The sequence below is a fragment of the Pleurodeles waltl genome, chromosome 5 (genome assembly GCF_031143425.1).
Source record: "Pleurodeles waltl isolate 20211129_DDA chromosome 5, aPleWal1.hap1.20221129, whole genome shotgun sequence".
NCBI lineage: Eukaryota > Metazoa > Chordata > Amphibia > Caudata > Salamandridae > Pleurodeles > Pleurodeles waltl.
This window is the reverse complement of record NC_090444.1, coordinates 912232968-912254777: the sequence shown is the minus strand read 5'-3', so window position 1 is coordinate 912254777 and position 21810 is coordinate 912232968.

Genomic DNA, 21810 nt, shown 5'->3' with positions numbered 1-21810 from the left:
GCTGCCAGCATCCCGTGTGGGTAGATGACACTCTTTCTCGCGGCTGACAGGGGTCATCAGCTTGCAGACCTTAGAAAGATGTAGCTGTAAATAGTTCCTACACGGTGAAGTATTTGTTTTGCTTTGCATTCAATATCTTATAAATATAACCTGCTGTGTATATTGCAAACTGATATATTTTGTTTGATTAACGCGGACTTGAAAGCTACTAATTCGTCATTCATTCATAAACATTGTGGTTGGGGAAGAATAAAATAACAATAAAAGTCTTCTTTGACCTCAGAAGTGCATTTCTGTTGTGTTATGTTAGTGCTTAGAAACTAAATAAGAGGAAAGCACTACAGTTGGATTTTGGGCAAGGTTAGTGGTGGTCATGTTATTTGCGTGGGTTAGCTGTTTTACTATTGCAAGTAATGAGTTAACCATATGCTTGAGTTCTGTGACTTCCTTCCTTAGAGCTTGTATGCATTCGATATGCTGTGGGGTTACATGAGGAGAGTGCGTGTTGGTTGCTGCTGGCCCATCTGCCAGGGTATCTGGGGTGATATCGTCGCCTGATTCAGGGAAGTTGGTTAGGGGATTGAAGTGGTTACTGAGCTGGATGGAATCGTTGGTGGCAAGTGGTAGGTCTTCTGCTAAGGAGGGGGCGGCATGGGTGATAACATTCCTACTTTCACCCACCCCTGTAATGTCGGTGACTTGTTGCCCGCGTTTCACGAAAATCTCAGCGATTTTCATGGAACCATCCTTCCTGTTAGTTGAAGTGGGCCCCTCCCCAGTTTCAAAAGAAATGTTTCCCTGGGGGCTAGTTAGTATTCCGTTGCATTCGCCCAGGAGAGAGTCGATTCTATCCATGACGCAGTGGCTAGCTGCATGCTTATGACTTTTTCGCTTGGCTTTTAGTACTGCCCCGGCCCCTGCCTCTATTGCTTTCCTTTTGCCCATCTGATGTTAGTGTAGGTGCAAGGTAAAATGATAAGGTGTCAGATTAAATGGAGCAGCTGACTGGGGACACAGAGTTGGAAATAACAAATGGGACTAAGTACAATATGGCCTTCTTGGGAGATAGATGTTAGGGGGGTGGCCCAGCCCAGCCTCTGTCAGCCGCAGGACGGGCGCAGGACGGGCCAGCCCTTGGCCCGGGCTTTGCCCGGGCGCTGCCCGCGCGCTGCCCGCGCGGCGGGAGCACGAGCAAGTTATTAAAGGGCTCCTGCCCCTCCTCCTTGGATCACAGCGCTTCCCGCGACGGCGGGAGCGCGAGCAAGTTATTAAAGGGCTCCTGCCCCTCCTCCTTGGATCACAGCGCTTCCCGCGACGGCGGGAGCGCGAGCAAGTTATTAAAGGGCTCCTGCCCCTCCTCCTTGGATCACAGCGCTTTATATATATACATGACAAGTGTCCCAAAATTTCCTCAGGGTGCCAGGAAAGGACATGATTCACTTGACAACAAGGCCATACATTGGATTTGGAAAATTCGAGGATGTGGATCTATTATAAGGGAAGAGATATTGTGCTCTACTCGCATTAGTGGCTTTGACCCACATTATGACTCTATAGGGTTGAAGCTCAGGAACTGCAACCTTGTGGAAGAGGTAGTATCACTTGAACATAGATTTAGCCCCCCCTTCAGGATCTCAAATAGGGTTCAAGTTAAATGCCCCAAATGTGCTTCCAGGTCAATCGAGTGCTAATATCCTTAAAGACTCAACACACCATTACACCTCCCTAAGGCCCTTATTTATACTTTTTTGGTGCAAAACTGCACTAACGCAGTTTTGCACCAAAAAGATTAGCACTGGCTTGCACCATTTCTGTGCACAAGCCGGGCACCATATTTATGGAATGGTGCAATCTGGTGCAAAGGGTAGGCTAGCGTAAACAAAAAAAAATGAAGTTAGTTGGGTGGGGCTGGCGGTATGGAAGAAGGGAGTTTTGCACCAAAAAATGGTGTTAGGCAGTTTAGAGTAAAGAAAAATGACTCTAAGCTGCCTCAAGTCATTTTCTGACACAAGACCATCCATACCACACGACTCGTGTCTTAGAAAAGACAGGAGTCATGCCCACCACCCCAATAGCCAGCACAGGGGACCAGGGTCCCCTGGGCTAGGCCACTGCACCCAGTATCATGTAGGGGGCCCATTTCAGGGCACCCAATGGCACTTAAAAAAAAAATACTTACCTGTACTTATCGATACTTACCTGGGATGGGGTCCCCCATCCTCTGCTGTCCCTCTGGTGTGGGTGTGGGTGTCCCTGGGGTCTGGGGAGGGCACTTGTGGGCTTATTCCATGGTGTTCCACCATGGAAATTGGCCCACATGTCCCCTAACACCATTTTTTGACCCCTCCGCCCTCCTGTGCATGATTTTAGCACGGGGATAAATATGGCGCTAAGGTAATAGAGTCATTTTTTGCACGGGAACGCCTACTTTGCATCTCATTGACGCAAAGTAGGTTTCCATGTCCCAAAAAATACTTTAACTCCATACATTTGGCACTAGATGGGTCTAGCACCAAAGTATAAATATGGAGTTAGTTTTGCACCGAATTTGCATGAAAAAAATGACGCAAATTCGGTGCAAAACAAGTATAAACATGTTCCTTAATTCCTTGGAAATTTCCTGATGACCTATCCGAAATTGACCAACCGCTGGGAACCCAGATAGGTACCCGGACTACTGTTGCATGCTCTGTAATTGAATTAGCCACCCCATCTGGTCCACATATCTTTGGGAAAGAGACAGGTGAGGTAACAACTTTAAATATACTGAACAATCCAAAACATTCAATAGCAACTGCCGGTTACCACTGTAGTATGCCAGTTCTCGAACATTTCAGGAGACACCCAAAGATGACATTATCAACCTATTATCGTGGAATGTAGCTGAACCCTGAGCGAAACTCACAGATCTGGAATGGTCCAATATTATAGACCAACACCACATCATTATCTACAGGAAAAATTGGCAATTGAACCAGTATTCAGGTCTGGGTTTGTAACAATCAATGCTCATGCCTTACCATCTTCCATCAAGAGCACATTAGGAGGTCTTTTGATCTGGCTGAGGCTGGACCTGTTCCCTGTTATCAAAGTTATTCCCTCTAGCAGTTGGGACATGTTGGGTTTTGAGCTCAAGACAGCTACTCAATGAGGGGTGAAGTACGCTGCCATCGTGAACTTATACATAAGATCTGTCCAGTTAATAGTTATTCTGTAATAGTTGAGCACTTATTAGATATGATGGGCTAATTGCACTGGGGTGCCCAAGTAATCATAGCAGGTGTTTGCGAAGTACAACTCTCGCATGACCAGAGGATACTAGATCTGGCACCCGACCAATTTGGGCCTATGGCAACGTTGAGGGCAGTCCATGGTGGGATGAGAAAACCATTGTGTTGGCAGTTCAAGTACAGGAACTGGTCATAAGGCAGGGACTAAAAATAGTTAATAGGAACACTAGCTCAGATAACCCTGCTCTGCCAACCTTTCAACGAGGGACGACAATGAGCCATTTAGATTAAGTATTCATGGACCATACACTTTTGTCATTTTTAATAACTATGAACGTTGTTCTGAGAGTCAACAGTTAAGACCAAAATCAAAAATATTCTATGCCCCAAATGGGCAGCAAAATTAGCAGCGAAACAGACAGCATCCCTAAAAGCAGCTAAGTATTTTTGAAAGTCTTCTGGTTCACTCTCAAAAACGAGGGTTTACATACAGTATTTTTACATATTAAATTCTAAACCTGATAAATTATGTGGTGCCACCAAAAGTGTTACATTCTCAGAAAATTAGAGCACAATTTCATCAAACGCACTTTGCCTAGCACCTAAGGACTATCCCACAATATGAATATTGATTCTGCCCACTCTATGTTAATATCATCCGGTTATGGTAGAACTAAGTCAGTACATAAACAGCAAACTATTAATAATGAATAGAAATGAGCCTGCAGAAGGACCTTGACATGGGATGTAATTTTGTGACCAAGCTAGAGTGTTTTCTTTGAGAACAGCAAGAACAACATCCACGGAAATAAATAAACATGACTCCTCTCGACTGTGTGCTGCAGAAATAACAAAGAGCAAAATGTGCAGGCAGTAGACATACATTTTAAAAAACATGGCTGCTGGGCCACAATTGAGGCCTAGTTTACAAGGCTAAGAGTGAAAAAAACAAATTTCTACATGTCATAAAATATTCAGTTAAAAAGCAACAGCACAATATCAGCGTGTTATCAAGCGGAAAATCTAATTCTGCACATTGTTGATGATGCACAAACATATGAATGGACAAATGACTGCAGCAGTAATAAAGGGTTTACAGTGATATACACCCTAAAATTACAATGGCCCTCATTACAACCATGGCGGTCAAAGACCGCCAGGGCTGTTTTGACGATCGTACCGCCAACAGGCTGGCGGTACAATTTGCCATATTTTGACCGCGGCGGTAGGGCCGCGGTCACGCCGCCGGGACCAGCAGTTTCCCGCCATCATTGTCCCGGCGGTTATAATCCACCAGGGCAGCACTGCTTGCAGCGCTGCCCTGGGGATTATGACTCCCCTTCCCGCCAGTATGTCCATGGCGGTAGAGACCGCTATGGAAAGGCTGGTGGGAAGGGAAGTCGCGGGGCCCCCAGGGGCCCCTGCACTTGGCATGGGCAGTGCAGGGGCCCCCACGCACAACCCCACCCTGCTTTTCACTGTCTGCACAGCAGACAGTGAAAAATGTGACAGGTGCAGCTGCACCCGTCGCACGCCCGCAACACCGGCGGCTCCATCAGGAGCCAGCTGCAATGTTGTGGCCGACATCCCCGACGGCCCAACTGGGATGTTGTAATGCGGCCGGCAGGTTTGCGGCTTGCTGCCAGGTCTTTACCCCCTCCTGTGCCAAGCTGTTTTTGGCTATTCGGGAAAAGCCCTCATAAGTTTCTTTTCAGATAAAGTATCCACGCCAAATTTGCATCCTTTTTTCCCAACATTCAGAGGATTCTAAAGATACCCAGAGTTTGTGCGTTCCCCAGTAGTAGACCAAGAAATTGGCCAAGCTACAGTTGAAATTTGGGTTTTGGGGAAAAATGGGAAAAAAGTGCGGCAGAAGAAAGCATGTGGTTTTTTCCCTGCAAATGCCATCAACAAAGGGTTTGTGATGCTAAAATCACCATCTTCCCAGCTTTCAGGAACATACAGGCTTGAATCAGAACACCATATTCTTCAACACAGTTTTGGCATTTTACTGGGACATACCCTATTTTTATTTTTGTGTGCTTTCAGCCTCCTTACAGTTAGTGAAAGAAAAGGTTGTGAAACCAATGGTGGATTCCATGCAGCTAAACATTTCTGAAAAGCAGACAAAATTCTGAATTCAGCAAGGGCTCATTTGTGTAGATCTTTCAATGTTTTCATAAAATTGTAACAGTTGAAATAAACAAAATATTGCAATTGAGCTGAAAAAAACGCCATTTCTGTCTTTGTTTTCTTCTGTAACTTTTTCCAACTATGGCAGATATACTAAGCTATATACCGTTACATCTGCTTAACCCTTATGGTTGCAGGGATATATAGGGCTTGTAGGTTCATCAAGAACCCACAGTACCCAGAGCCAAAAAATGAGCTGCACCGTGCAATGGGTTAACATTGTTTAACGGGTATACCACAATTAATTTGGTAAAATCTAAAGAGTAAAAAATAGGTATTAAAGAAACCTATTTATTTCCAAAATGGACACAAGAAAAGGAATTTAGAAGCAGTGGTTATTTGTACATCTCTGAATTCGGGGGTCCCTGTAATAGCATGTGAGTTACAGGGCATTTCTCAAAATGACTTCTTTCTTACACACTTTCTTACATTTGGAAGGCAAAAATGTAAAGAAAGACAATTGGCAATTACACTTGTTCCTCTATTCTGTGTTCCCCCAAGTCTACCGATAAAAATGGTATCTCACTTGTGTAGGTAGGCCTAGTGCCCACAACAGGCAACGCCCCAAAATGCAACATGGACACATCACATTTTTACATTGAAAACTGACTGTGGATTTTGGGCTGTAGCTCAGCCGGCACTTGGGAAAACCTAAAAAACCTGTGAATTTTTAAAAACTAGACACCTAGGGAAATGTAGGATGGAGTGACTTGTGGGGCTCTCACCAGGTTCTGTTAGCCAGAATCCTTTGCAAATTTCAAACTTTGGCAAAAAATCATTTTTTTCCTCATATTTGGAAAGTTCTGGAATCTGAGGGGAGCCACAAAGTTCCTTCCACCAAGCATTTCCTTAAGTCTTCTGATAAAAATGGTATCTCACTTGTGTGGGTAGGCCTAGTGCCCGTGACAGAAAAAGGCCCCAAAACACAACGTGGACACATCACATTTTTCTAATGAAAACGGACGCGTTGTTTGCAAAGTGCCTAGCTGTGGATTTTGGCCTCTAGCTCACCGGCAACTAAGAAAACTTATCAAACCTATAAATTTTTTCAAAACTAGACACCTGGGAAAACCCAGAATGGAATGACTTATGGGGCTCTCATCAGGTTATGTAACTCAGAATAGTTTGCAAACCTCAAAATTTTTCTAAAAAAACACTTTTTCCTCATATTTCGGTGCCTCACTTGTGTGGGTAGGCCTAGTGCACACAAAAGGAAATGCCCCAAAACACTACGTGGACACATCACATTTTCCCAATGAAAACGGATGTGTTTTATGCAAAGTGCCTAGCTGCGGATTTTGACCTCTAGCTCAGCTGGCACCCAGGGAAAACTACCACACCTATACATTTTTGCAAACTAGATACCTAGGCCCATATTTATACTTTTTGACGCTAAACTGCGCTAACGCAGTTTAGCGTCAAAAAGTTTTGCGCCGGCTAACGCCATTCTGAAGCGCCATGCGGGCGCCGTATTTATTGAATGGCGTTAGCCGGCGCAAGCAGACCGGCGCTGCCTGGTGTGCGCGAGAAAAACCACGTACACCAGGCAGCGCCGGCGTAGGGGGAAAATGGCGCATGGGCGTCTTAAAATGGGGCAAGTCAGGTTACGTCGAAAAAATCATCGTAACCCGACTTGCGCCATTTATTTTCGACGCCCATCCCCCATCAACATGACTCCTATCATTGTAAAGATAGGAGTCATGCCCCCTTGCCCAATGGCCATGCCCAGGGGACTTATGTCCCCTGGGCATGGTCATTGGGCATAGTGGCATGTAGGGGGGCACAAATCAGGCCCCCCTATGCCACAAAAAAAAAAAAAAAAATACTTACCTGAACTTACCTTAATGTCCATGGGATGGGTCCCTCCGTCCTTGGGTGTCCTCCTGGGGTGGCCAAGGGTGGCAGGGGGGGTCCCTGGGGGCAGGGGAGGGCACTCTGGGCTCATTTTGAGCCCACTTGTCCCTTAACGCCATGCCTGACCCAGGCGTTAAAAAGCGGCGCAAATGCCACGCCCACTCCCGGGCGTCATTTTTGCCCGGGAGTATAAATACCACGTAAAGGCCTGGGAGTCATTTTTTAAGACGGGAACGCCTCCCTTGCATATCATTAACGCAAGGAAGGGGTTCACGCTAAAAAATGACGCACACTCCGGGCACTTTGGCGCCCGAAGCGTCTAACGCCATAGTATAAATATGGCGTTAGTTGGCGTTAGTTTAGCGTCGAATTTGCGTCGAAAAAACGACGCAAATTCGGCGCAACCAGAGTATAAATACGGCCCCTAGAGTAATAACGGATGGGGTAACTTGTGGGACTCTCACTGGCTTCTATCACCCAGAATCCTTTGCAACCCTCAAAATGTGGCTAAAACATATTTTCCTCACATTTCAACAATGCAAATTTCTGGAATTGGAGTGGAACCACAAACTTCCTTCCACCCAGCATTCCCCCAGGTCTTCCAATAAAAAATGTACCTCACTTGTGTGGGTAGGCCTAGTGCCCATGACAGGAAATGACCCAAAATGGAATGAGGACACATCAAAATGATCTATTACAAATGATCTGTTTTTGCAAGGGGGGCACTTGCGTTTTTGGTCCAGGGTGCAGCAGTCATCTAGGGAAACCTACCAAGCCCAGACATTGTTAAAACTAGACACCGAGTAGAGTCCAGGGAGGTGTGGTTTACATGAATCCCCCAACGTTTTCTTACCCAGAATCCCCTGCAAACCTCTAATTAAGATACAAAAGTACATTTTCCTCACATTTCTGTGTAGGATCAATGCCCCGGCACAAATTTCCTACCTCCAAGCATTCCCCTTGGTCTCATGATAAAAATGATACCTCACTAGTTTGTGTTTCCCAAGTGCCTGCGACAGGGAAGGGCCAAATATTTGTAGAGATTGAGGAGGTATCACAGCGAGTTGATAAGCACAAATTTTTTCATACATTTTTAGGCTGACTCTGCTTTGGGGACCCACACAAGTGAGGTATCATTTTAATTGGGAGACCAAGGGGAATGATGGGTGGTAAGAAATCGGTGCAGTGATCCTACAAAGAAAAGTGAGGAAAATGTGATATTTAAGCACATTTTGAGGTTTGCAGAGGAGTCTGGGCAAGAAAATGTTGGGGAGCCATCCAAGCCACACCTCCCTGGACTTCACTGGGTGACTAGTATTCAAAAATGTCTGGGTTTGGTAGGCTTCTTTAGATGACCTTCACGCCCAGGGTCAAAAATGCAGGTGCCCCCCCTTGCGAAACAGGTAGGTTTATTATAGATAATTTTGACGTGCCCATGTTGTGTTTTGGCCCCTTCCCTATGGTGGGCACTTGGCCCACCCACACAAGTGAGGTAGCATTTTTATCAGGAGACCAGGGGAAACGGTGGGTGGTAGGAAGTTTCTGGTTTACTTTTGCTTCTGGAACAATATGACAAATAAATGCAAGAAAGTGTGATTTTAGTCACCATTTGATGCTTCTAGGGCATTGCGGCCAAGAAACTCATTGTGATCCACAAGAGGCACACCACCCTATACTCCATCGGGTGTCTAGTTTTGAAACTTATCTAGAGTTGGTACATTTTCCCCCAGAGAAGAAGTCAGCATACAGTCAAGACTCTAACTTCTGTGGTGTTCGAAACACTCAAATTGTGAAAAGAAACAACCCTTGGTGTTGTTAAAAAGACCTCTAACTAGTCAACCTAGTTGATAGCATACTTAATCATTGGTGTCCCACCTGATACACCTAGCATGTCACGGGTGTGCTTCAACATCTCATTACAGTGGAGCTGGTTAATTTTTTATTTTACCACGCATACTTGTTGGATTTGGCAGGAGGGTGAGTGATGGTTCAACAGATCAAATTTTACTACAAGAGATTTACAAAAATGAAATGCACCTGTTAATAACTGAAAGGCCAAAAAACTGAGACCATGACCACAACAAGGCACCAACCGCTTTACAGTCCATTCACACACCTTTCAAACGAGACATGCACATGACCATTCACGCCGCCAGCCACGGGCCCAGCATATTACAACACTCACATCAACCGACAGTACCATTCAAGGGCCCATCACTTTCAGATGCCCATGTGCTTGACACAGCAATCACACCAGCTGATGGAGACTGTGACTGGTGTTTGGCTAGCAGTTTGTTGTAGTGACCAACAGCAAGGCACTATTTACACCACCAGTCAAGCGCCACCTCACACACACCACCAGCCAAGCGGCACTCCATGCATACTGCCAGCCGAGCACCACTCCACACACACTGCCAGCCATGCGCCACTCAATGTACACCGCCAGCCAAGCATCTCTCCATGAACACCGCCATCACATTTTTTTTAACAAAAAAATAAAACAGTAACTAATTATAAGGAAGGACAAAACTACAAACACAAAAGCTCTGGCTAAATACACGACAATAATGCCAACCGTGAAATTGAACAAGAAATATAAAACAATACAGGACAGGCAGTTTACTTTTACGCACAAGGTAGTTTCCAATAATTATTTTGCGTGTGGTAACTTCTGAGACAGCTGGCCACACACAGCCCAGGGCTAGAAGGATAATCGGGGCAGTACATAGGAGTCTCCCTCCAGACACCTCTTTGGGCACAGACTCTACATTTCTTAGCGGGAAAGTCTTTTTTGGGCGTGGGAGGAAAGTGATCAGGAAAGTGGTGATCTTTCAATCTGGCCACATTCTCCACAAATGCTTCTCCAGGAATTCTTGCCTGTTCCACTACAGCAAAGATCTCTATCACAGACTCCTGAAACTTCACAAATATCATCTTTGCCTCAGGGGAACATTCCTTGAACACAATAAAAGCATCAAAAGTTGCTGAATGGAAGAAATGTATAGCCAACTTTTTATAACAAACGTAAGCCTTACGAACAGCAGTGTAAGGTTCCAACCTCTGTCTACTCTATCTTCACCACCCATGTGCTTATGGTAGTCTAAAATGCAAGCAGGTTTGCGCACGTCAGCAACCTGACCCGAAACAGACACAGAGGAAGTACACTCATCATGGATGGTAGTCAGCAGGTAGACATCCTTCCTGTCTGTAAGTTTCACAACTAGACGCTCATTGTTAAGCAAGGCACTGCACTGTTTCCTCTCAAGTTTTTTACATACAAGCTGCCTTGGATAGCCCTCACAGTTAGAGCAGATTTTGCCACAAGCAACAGTGTCCACTTTGAACCGTGAACAATTGCACTACAGTATAGAAGTTATCTAGCTACAAAAGGTGACCTTTGTCAAGCAGTCATCTACCAAGTTCCCACACAATTTTCTCACTAACTCCAAAAGTGGACAGACAACCAGGGGTGCCATTACTGGAATCCCTATCAGTATAGAAACAGAAATGTTAAAATAATCCTGTGCTACTCTCAGACAGCATATACGTCATAATTCCATAATGTGCCCTCTTGCTAGGAATGTACTGACTAAAAACCAAATGGCCTTTGAACAGGACCAAAGACTCATTCACAGCTATTTCTTCTCCTGGAACATAGATCTCTGAAAAAACATCTACAAAGGGATTAAAACCAGGCCAAATCTTAAAAAGACAGTCAGAATCAAGGTGATCCTGTGGCAATGCTAAAGCATTATCAGCACAATGCAGCATCCAAAGAAGAAGCAAATACCAACTACGACTCATGGTTGCAGGAAACATAGCCGTTGTCATCAAGGAACTAGTAGACCAATATGAAGACAGTGAAGGCTTCCTTATCAGCCCCATCAAAAAAGTTAAACCCCAGAACTTCTTAACCTCTTCCAGATTTGTGGGAATCTACCGGGAAGCTCTAGGATGTGGCCTAAGTCTGGCACTGTTATCCTCAAATACTTTTGAGCATACAAATTAGTCTGCTCAACAATCTCTTCCAAAAATAACATCGTCCATAAACAACTGAAAGAAATTGATAGGCAAAAGTTTTTCGTATTCACTCTAAACCCTGGAAGACCAGTAAAGGCAGGCAGCGCTGGCTGTACCATTTTTGAAGCAACCCAGTGTTCAGGACTTCTAATGAGAAGCCTTTCAGCCGCCACGCTGCTGCACTATTGGCACATCAGTGTCCTCCTCTAAAAAAGGCACTTCATCCACAATGAGAGTGGCTTCAACATAAGATGATTCCTCCCGGACAGAAAATTCACCGCCATAATATTGCACTTCCTCCTCTACCTTAGATGCAGAGTGAGTGTCATAATCATGGTCAGTAGACACCTCAAAAAGCATACCAACAACCTGTTGACCAGTCATCCTGCAGAGAGCCACAATCCTTCCTAATAAAAGTAACTTCACAAATGCGCCAATAACAACCAACACTGTGTAAAATAAGTAATTAACAAAGTGTGGCTTTATCACAAAGACATATGTACTCAAACAAGATACCACTCACTTGCCTGAAAAAGCTAGACTCACCAGCAGCTACTCTGCACAGACACAGCAAGCACCAATGATATCCCACTAAAAATGAAAAAGAAAAGACAATTACACATCAGACAACACAAATATCATCGTGCTCAAATCTAAGGACAATTTCACATGCAATCCTGCATTTAGTACACCATTTACAAAATCGTCATTCATGCATGGCAACGATACTCATTTAGAGTAAATCATTTTTCTTACCCAACACATGCAACTATGGATACTGAAAGTCAACCACTGCCAAAACCTCAAGGAATCACAGCAAAGGAATCAAAAGCTTTGAACTAGAACAAAAAGGAGAAATAAAACATTATAATCACAAATGCCAGTCGACAAACACCCCGCCACCAAACATTTAGAAATTTTTGCCTGGTGACTAATGGTTTCTGCTCCCTTTAGGGGCAGATGGGCCTAACATAAAGAGACCGATCTACCCCAAGTGGGTCAGAAACAGCCAAAATGATTGCCCCCCTAAGGGGAGTGACCCTTGTCCAAGGGGGCGCCCCCACACACAAAAAAAGCACAAAAAAAACCTGGTTTCTATGTGGCTTCTGCCCTCCTTGGGGGCAGATGGGCCTGAAACAAAATAGGCTGATCTGCCCCCAAAGGTGGATAGAAATGGTCATGTGACCCTTGCACAAGGGGCCGCCCCCCATACACAAAAAAACGACCTGGTGTCTAATGGCTTCTGGCCTCTTTGGCTGATCTGCCCCTAGGGGGGCCAAAATGGCCAACAGTTATGTGGCACTTTTGGGGAGCGACCCTTGCCCAAGGGGCCACCCCCCACAAAATAAAAACAATCTCTGGTGTCTATGTTGGTTTCGGCCCCCCCCCTTGGGGATAGATGAGCCTAAAACAAATTGGCCGATCTGCCCCCAAAGGAGGCAGAAATGATAAACAGTTATGTGCCCCCAATGGGGGGCGACCCTTTCCTAGGAGGCTGCGCCCCCCACACCATAAAAAACTCTGTGGTGTCTAATGGCTTCTGCCCCTCTTGGGGGCAGATGGACCTAAAAAAAAGAAAAATCAGCCATTCTGCCCCCAAGGGGGCCAGAAATGGCCAACAGTTGTGTGTCCCTTTTGGGGGTCGACTCTTGCCCAAGAGGCCGATCCTCACACAACAAAAGCAAAATAATCCCTGGTACCTTATTGGCTTCCGCCCCAATGAGGGCAGATGGCCTTAAAAAAATAGGCTGATATACACCCAAGCAGGGCAGAATTGGCCATCGATACTATGACCCCCCTTTGGAGAGTGACCTTTGCCCAAAGGGTTGCTTTTCTACTCTTAAATTGACAAAAAAATCCCTGGTGTCTAGTGAACGTTCCTGCTTCTCAACCGTGGTGCAATCAGGCAGCAGGAATGCTGAGAAGAGCCATCGAGGGAAAGGAAAAGCCTTTTCTTTCCCCCAATGCCTCTTTTGAACAACACCACCCAGCTGCAGGTGAAGCTTACCTTTTTTGGCAAAAGGCTTCCAGTGCATCCAGCAGCCTCTAATGAGTGTCGGAGGATAGGGTGGCAGCGGGGCTTCTGCTGCCATCCCTCATTGGGAGGGGTGGGTGTGCGACCCACAGGGGGAACGCTAGCACTCTTCCCGTGGGTCAGTTCAAGGACATAATTATTCCGTCCTTGGCACAGCGCAACCGTGTCCGAGGACGTAAACCATTACATCCTTGGGCGTAAATATGATGTCCTCTGCATGGAAGGGATTAAGGTGGGTACTGACCTAAAATCAAAGTCTGGTGCCAAAAATCTGCAAGATAAGTCAGTGTTTGTTCACAATAGATTATACACCTGTCAAAGTCTGAGCACATGCTCATGTTAAATGTGTGCCATTCAGTTCTGTACACAAAATGCACATAAAGTGCAGGTTTATGCATTGTGGATGTTTCCATACATAACTTATGTGAAGGTTTTTAGGCATGACAAATACTTGAAGGATGACAAACATAAGGGTGACCTACTGAGAGGTGGCTTAACTCATACTTGGGTTGTAAGCATGGCTCTAAGTTCTTAGGTCACTGTGCTCATAGGAACAATGTGTGTAGTATAATTTATAAACCAACAAAGGGTTGTCCTTGGGGTCTAACTGAAGGCACCTTACCACGGCATGCATAGCCCCCACTTTTCATTCAGAATTGTGCATCTTGTAAGTTGTACAAGAGGGTGAATTCATTAAGCTGTATGAGCACTTTTTCAAAGGTGTTTACTTTTTAAAAAGTGGGTGACCTCTTTAAAGTCGATTGAGGCATTCTGTTTGTACCTCAGTGAATTCCAATAAAAAGAGGGTGACATCCTCCAATGGTGGGAAATGTGACAGATATACAAAACATCATAGGTTTTCCCCCTTGTGATGAAAAAACTCATAAAGTCTTTGGGCCACATTACGAGTTTGGCGGTACCTGGACCTCCATGTTGGCAGTGGCGGACGTACTGGTGACGGCCCAGCAGTGTAGTCCTCCAAATTATGACCATGACAGTATTGCCAACAGTTTACAGCCTATAAACTGCCAGTACTGCCAGTGCGGGCAGGCTGTTGGGGATGGCGGTAGGCACTTTCAGACCGGCAGGGACCATGTTGCTGCCAGACACATTACGAGACTTCACACCGCCAAGCTTTCTGCTGCGGTCGCACCACAACCAAAACCCTGGTGGAAAGAAACTCAATAAAAGAAGACACTCACCTCAGGAACACAGGCACATTGGGAGCTGTCATGGAACCAGAACTTAAAGTCCTCCCACTGGTCCTGCTCGCACTATGACTCCTGAACCAATGACGGCATAATGAAGACAACAACTGTAAGTACACCCACCTAGCACACACTGGAGGGAAAGCCATTAAAACACATGCACACACCATATACACAGCTGGGATGGCCAGCGATGGCCACACACACACACGCAACCACACACCCATACCAGCACACACACACACACACACACACAGCTACATACACACATGCACACAAACCGCACACACACACGTACCAAAAATACACACACCACAGCCAAAATACACGTGCCAACCACACACCACCCCGCACACACATATCACTGGCTAAAACACACAAACAAAACACCACTTAGTCACACAATTACATTATAACTGCAACTACACAAACGCATTGGCAAGCCAATGTACTGCACACCTAGACATGACAACACATACTGACAACAACATGAAACGACAACTCACAAGCAATCAACATCATGACACAACTGTACAACGTATCATACATCACACCACCCCCACACAACACACAACACATATGATATACCCATTACCACACACAACACAACCACACAATGGCACACAACACCACCGCAACACATTGCACCACGAACAATACACAATGTAGCTACACACATGCATGTAACTACACAATCATATTCCACACACAATACACACCCATCACAGTGGGCCTGATGGCAGGGCCTTACTCACACATGTAGGCCATGCACAACAGCATGCACAACCAACATACACACATGTCACACACACACACAAACTAAGGGCCACAAACACAAATCTGACATGGAGAAAGAAAGGTAGGACAAGTAGTGTACGATGCATGCCAACATCTTGTTGCCCAAGATGTATTACATCGTGAAATTCAATAAAAAAACATAACTATATACAATACAAGGCCATAGGTCAGTCCAATGTCAGAGGTGCCAAAGGCACATATGGCACCTCACTGTGCCCCAACTTGATTCCTGGCTGCAAAATGACCTCCACAGGTTTAGGGGCATCAAGGGGGCAGGCAGGCACCTCAGTGGTGAGGTGGTGAGGGTTGGAGGGTTGGAGGGGGGTTGAGCTTGAGAGGGGGTCCTTTGGTTTGTGCTTGTGAGGGGGGCCCTTGGGTTTGGGTTTAGGTTTTGGTTTGGGCGGGGGTCCTTGGGTCTGGCCTTGGGAGGGGGGACCTTGGTCTTGGAGGGGTTGACTTTGACAAAGGGAGGGGCATGGGCACTAGCAGGGGTAGCAGGGGAGGACTTTGAGGTGGAAGGGCTGAACTTGGGGAGGGACACAGAGCACTCCCGGGTCTCACTGGGTGGGAGAGTGGTAGGGAACAGGGACAACTCATACAGGAAATGTTTCTTTGGCACACAGGGGTGGTCATGGGAAAAGGGTTTGGGAGTGGAGGGAGAGGGAGTGATGGTAAGATGTGCCCTTTTGGGTGTCTTGGGTGGAGGTGCTTGCGTGGAATGCTTGTGTATGTTGGGTGGGTAAGTGGTGGCATTTAGGTGTTTTGAGAGGAGGGGGAGAAGGTGCTGGGAGATGACATGGTGGATGAGTGACTGTCTGTTGGGGTGGTGTCTGCAGGTATGGTACATGTGCTGCATATGGGGGTATGGGTGGTTGTGGTGAGTGACTGTGGGTAAGATGGGGCTGGTGGCTGGATCTGCAAATGATGATGTGCTGGCTGCAGGAGTGTCAGGTGTAGTGCCTGTGAAGGAGGGAGTGAGGGGGAGTCTGTACAGGGTGCGGATGTTGTTGTGTCTACAGGTGGGTCTTGTCTGTGTGGATGTTGGTGGTGGGTTTTGTGGTGCTTGTGTTTGTCAGTGCCAATAGTGTCTGTTGCAGTGGATGCATGCCTGTATGAGTGTGTGCTCTGGATGAGTGTGGGGAGAGGGCTTTGGGATTGGGAAGATGAAGGTGGAGGGGGGACAGTAGACAAATGGACAATAGCTGCCATCAATGAGGAGGCCAGCCATGGCACCGTGAATGCCCTCCATAAATGCATTGCTCTGTTGTACTTGAGCTGCCAGTCCCTGGATGGCATTCACGATGGTTGACTGACCCACAGAGATGGACCTCAGAAGGTCAATAGCCTCCTCACTGAGGGCAGCAGGGCTGACTGGGGCATAGGACAGGGTTCTTCAATGTCGGTCCTGGAGAGCCGCATCCATGCCAGATTTTAAGATAACTACATTAATCTCAATGTGGATATGCTAAAACCTGGCATGGATTCGGCTCTCCAGGACCGACATTGAAGAACCCGGGCATAGGAGATGCCCACCCTCCTCAGCCACAGGGAGGACAGAGCTAGTAAGGGGGTGGTGGACAAAGATGGTGCTGGGCTGGTCCCTGATGGGTCCGCCACTGTCAGGGAGTGTCCACTGGAGGAGGATTCCGATGAAGAGGTATTGGATTCGGTCTCCCTGTGGCACTCCCCTCGCCCTTCGTCCCGCTGTGTCCCTCGCTGTCGGTGGTACCACCTTCCCGTGGGCTGCTGCTTCCCCACTCGCCTGTGCCCCTTTTCCTCTGCCAGACAATGCTGATGTGCACAATGAGAGAGAGAGCAAGAGGGAGGGAGGGAGAGAGAGAGGAAGATGGGGGCAAAATGGTTAACATACACCTCCCATTGAAACAGCTACACATGTACATCTGTCACAATACATATCACAGCTAAGCAATCTCATTTGTAAAGACACATTACCTACATCATGTTATGACATGTCACTACTACCTACATCTGTCTGCCAACCCTCATACCTACAGCAAAACCTACGTTGGACTTCACTACTAGACTCACCCTATGATTCCAACTAATGCCCCCTTAAGCTGCCATATCATGCACTGGATGCACTATCAATACTATGTCTGAATACACATCTTACCTCTCCATTCACCTATCAGCCATTGGATATGCAGCTGACACAACAGAACACTGCATGCCTCTACTGCGACAACACCTGCTTAGTCCATGTCCTCTGAATATGTCCATGACAGTGTAGACAACTCCACTCACTGAGCACGCACCACCTACCTCTCTTTACACATGGCTGGCCACTCAGTATGGTGCTGCCATTATGGAAGACAACCTAGATATTGCCAATGCCAGTCAGATACTCAAACACTTCACATCAGATGTGTACTATGTGAATGTGTGGTTTAGCCATGTGAGTAGTCAGACTCTATCACAGTGCCAGAGCTGCTCGTACAAAACACATATATCACCTCTCAGCAAACTGCTAAGTGCATCCACAATGGGCCATGTACCACATGTAAAACAAACAATCACATCCACTGAGTGCAATGTCACAACAGAGGTACCTCTCGAACACACATTCCACATCATGGACAACTTCCCATGCCACCACAAATGCAGTTACACCAGTTGGACTACGCACCATGACACTCCACCCTCACACACCATACAACAATTGGCAAACCCTGTTACTGAGGCCAGACAACACACATGCCAGGTGGCAATTCTTTTGCATGCATGAGGCACACATGGACAAACACCACTGCCAGTACACCTAAGACACATTCCACTACCACATAAGCAGCCTGAGGAGACTGATTGCAACAGTTCAGTCACATCAACACACCATAGGGCATATTTATACTCTGTGCCGAATTTGCGTAATTTTTTACGCAAATTCGGCACAAACTTAACTCCATATTTATATTTTGATGACACATCTGTATAGTGTCAAAATATAGGAGTTAATGTCATTTTTTGGATGCGTGAACCCACCTTGCGTCAATGAGATGCAATGTAGGTGTCCCCATCCAAAAAATGACTCTAAGCCTGTTGCGCCATATTTATCCTCCCGTGCAAAATTGGTTCACAGGTGGGCCTAAATAAGCAGGCTTAGCGCAATTATTAAACGCCTGGGTCAGACCAGGTGTTAGGGAACCTGTGGACCCATTTCCATGATCAAATACCATGGAATGGGCCCGCAAATGCCCAGTCCAAGCCCCAGGAACACCACCACCCAGAGCAGAGGGGCACCGAAGGATGGGGGACCCCATCCCAGGCAAGTCGAGTAAGTATTAGTAAGTATTTTTTTTTTAAGTGCCATTGGCGGCCCAACAAGGGTCCCCTGCATGGCACTGGGTGCAATGGCCATGACCAGGAGACATTTGTCCCCTGTGCTGGCCATTGGGGTGGTGACCATCATGGATCTATGTACCCAGTTGGAGCCAGATATATTGCCTGCCATTCGTAATCCCTATGCCATCCCTCCCACAGTTCAAGTTCTGTCAGTGCTAAACTTTCTTGCAACACGATCCTTACAGATTACAGTGGACTTGGCAGCAAGGATTGTCACAGCCCGTGTTCAGTCTTGTGTTGTTGAATGTACTGTGTGCTTTCATGAAACACCTGGACAGCTACATCAGGTTCCTCTAACGAGGGGATTTGGCCTATATCAAGGCAGACGTCTATGATGTGGGACACATCCCTCATGTGATAGGGGCCATAGATGGCACCCATATAGCCTTGGTCTCTCCCAGTGCCAATGAACAGGTGTATAGGAACTGCAAAAACTAACACTCCATCAATGTGCAGATGGTGTGTGTGTGTGTGGCAGACCAATACATCTCCCAAGTGACAGCCAAGTTTCCTGGATCAGTGCATGACTCCTACATCCTGAGGACCAGCAATGCCCCCCGCATGATGGCATAACTACAGAGAGAGAGAGGGCTTGGCTCATTGGTATGTATGCTTTTGGGTGTGTGTCTCTGTTATGGCACCTGTCATCACATTCTTCCCCCTGTCTGTACCTGTATTGTAACAAGTCCTACCTCTGTGCACACAGGTGACTTAGGCTATGATAAGCTTCCCTGGCCAATGGCTGTTAACACCAGTGAGCTTCCCTGCAACTGAAGGGGAACTCCATTTCAATGAGGCCCATGGCAGGACATGGTGTGTAATAGAAAGGACATTTGGCCTCCTGAAAGCCAGATTCAGGTGCATGTATGTTTCTGGAGATACCCTCCTTTATAGTCCTCAAAAGGCATCATAGTTGCCAGCTGCATGCTCCACAATCTCACCCTGAGATGTCAGATACCCCTACTAGGTGATGAGGAGGAGGCAGCTGGACCAGTGGCTGATGAAGCAAGTGGAAAGTGATGAGGAGGCAGAAAAGGAAGGTGCAGCTGACTACAGGGCAGAACTCATCAATCAGTATTTCCAGTAACATACAGGTATGCTGAGTGTGTACTTGCATGTGTACTATTTCAACATAGTTTGCTGTCAATTGTCCTCCTGATTTGGTTTATCAATGATGGTGTACTGTGTACCTATCACTATGTGTGTGTTGCGGGATTCATATCTCTCTGTGTTATCTCTACCATGTGTACTCTCTGCAGGTTGCGGGATTCATATCTACTATGGACAGGCCTGAATTGTGGTATGTGTCCTGCATTCTCCTGTTCTCTTGTCACATCTGTTGTGGCCTGTGTAGATGACTATCTACACCGGACACAACAACTATGAACTGCATATGTGCCATGCCTACAATCCTGATGGTAATCTCTGTTATGTTCCTTTTGCAGGTTGTATATTTGGATGTACTCTGATGCGGCTGTACTAGTGACTCCCTTACATCTACCCTGGAACTTATCTGTATACTGTGTGTCCTAAAGAGGCTGCCTCCCTCTAATGTCCATTTCACTGCCTATTGGATTATGGCGCCATACCCACATGACATTTTGTAGACCAAACATTTGTATGTGTACAAATAAAGATACAAAAGCAGTAGCTGTGATCCATAGTGTTTATTGTGAATAGAGTGGCAAACAGGTGATGAGTGGGGTCATGGTAGATGAAATCCTCAGAGTAGGTGGCACAGCTAAAGGTAGGACAGGTCCGATGTCCTTGGGCCATTGTAAAATGGAGTAATGTCATTGAACAGTGATACATGGTGTCTCAGTGGAACACAAGGTAGAGTAATCAGGAGAGGGTCACTTCCTGGAGGTGGGTTTTGTCTTGCCATCTGCTGCAACCAGATGTCTGGATGGATGTCCACGTTTGCAGGGGGGTTCCTCAGCTACAGAGGGAGGGGTGCCTGCAGCCTGTGGTTCCACTGGCAGGGCCTCCATTCCACTGGCAGACACAGATGAAGATGGCTCAGGTGTAATGTGGCTGGTGGAAGGAGCCTGCTGGTGGGTGGAGGAACCACTCATGACAGTGGTGAGGTCTCTGAGCACCCCTGCCATGGGGGCCTTGGTGACATTGTAGGCCTGCCACTGCAGCATGACCTCCTGGTGGTATTTCCTCTACAGGCTCTGGTTTTCCCCCAACATGTTAATGATTTATTATAACAATCAATTTGATACCAAATTCTTGGTATGTAACATTTAAGGAGACTTTAAAATTTTAAATAAAGTCTGCCCATTTTAGCCTATGAAGGCCATTTACTTCAATGAGGGAAAAACTAATTTGGCTGTTTTTACCTCACCAGGGCTTATAAATCTATTTTTATAAAGTCCCTGCTTATAGTTACATGGCACCCAGCCCTAGGGGCACATAGGGCACACCTTAGGGGTGACTTATATGTAAAAATAAGGTAGTTTAAGACTTTGGAAGTACCTTTAATTCCAAAGTCGAATTTGCATATAACTTTAATTTAAAAGCAGCCAGCAAGGCAGGCTTGCTTTTAAAATGACACTGGGCACCTCAGCAATGCACCTAGGTGTGCACCACCTATGCTGTGGTCCCTAAACCTACATGCCCTACCATATACTAGGGACTTATAGGAAGGTTAACTTAGCCAATTATAATTAGCCTAATTTGCATATCCATTTTACACAGAGCACTGGCCCTGGGACTGGTAAGCAGTACCCAGGGCACAGCCAAGAGTCAGTAACCACCAGTACCTATCCAGAAAGAGTGGGGGTGATCAGGCAAAAAAAAAGGACTTTCCTACAGATGCAAAGGATTAGACATTAATCATTGAAACAAAGGGAATAGATGAATTAGAGAAGCAATTGAAAGATAATGAAAACTTTAAACCTGGCCAAAAAAAGAAGGAAGAAGATGAGAAAGATATTGAGGGTTACACAGATTACCTCTTAAACAAGAAAACATTTAAACTCAGGAAAGATATTGTTAGATATAGTATATACTCCATGTACCCATACTTGGGGAAAGATTATTATGAGAAAAATGCAGATGAAAGCAATGTCACACAAAGGAGGATCAAGGGAAGAAAATGTGTTCT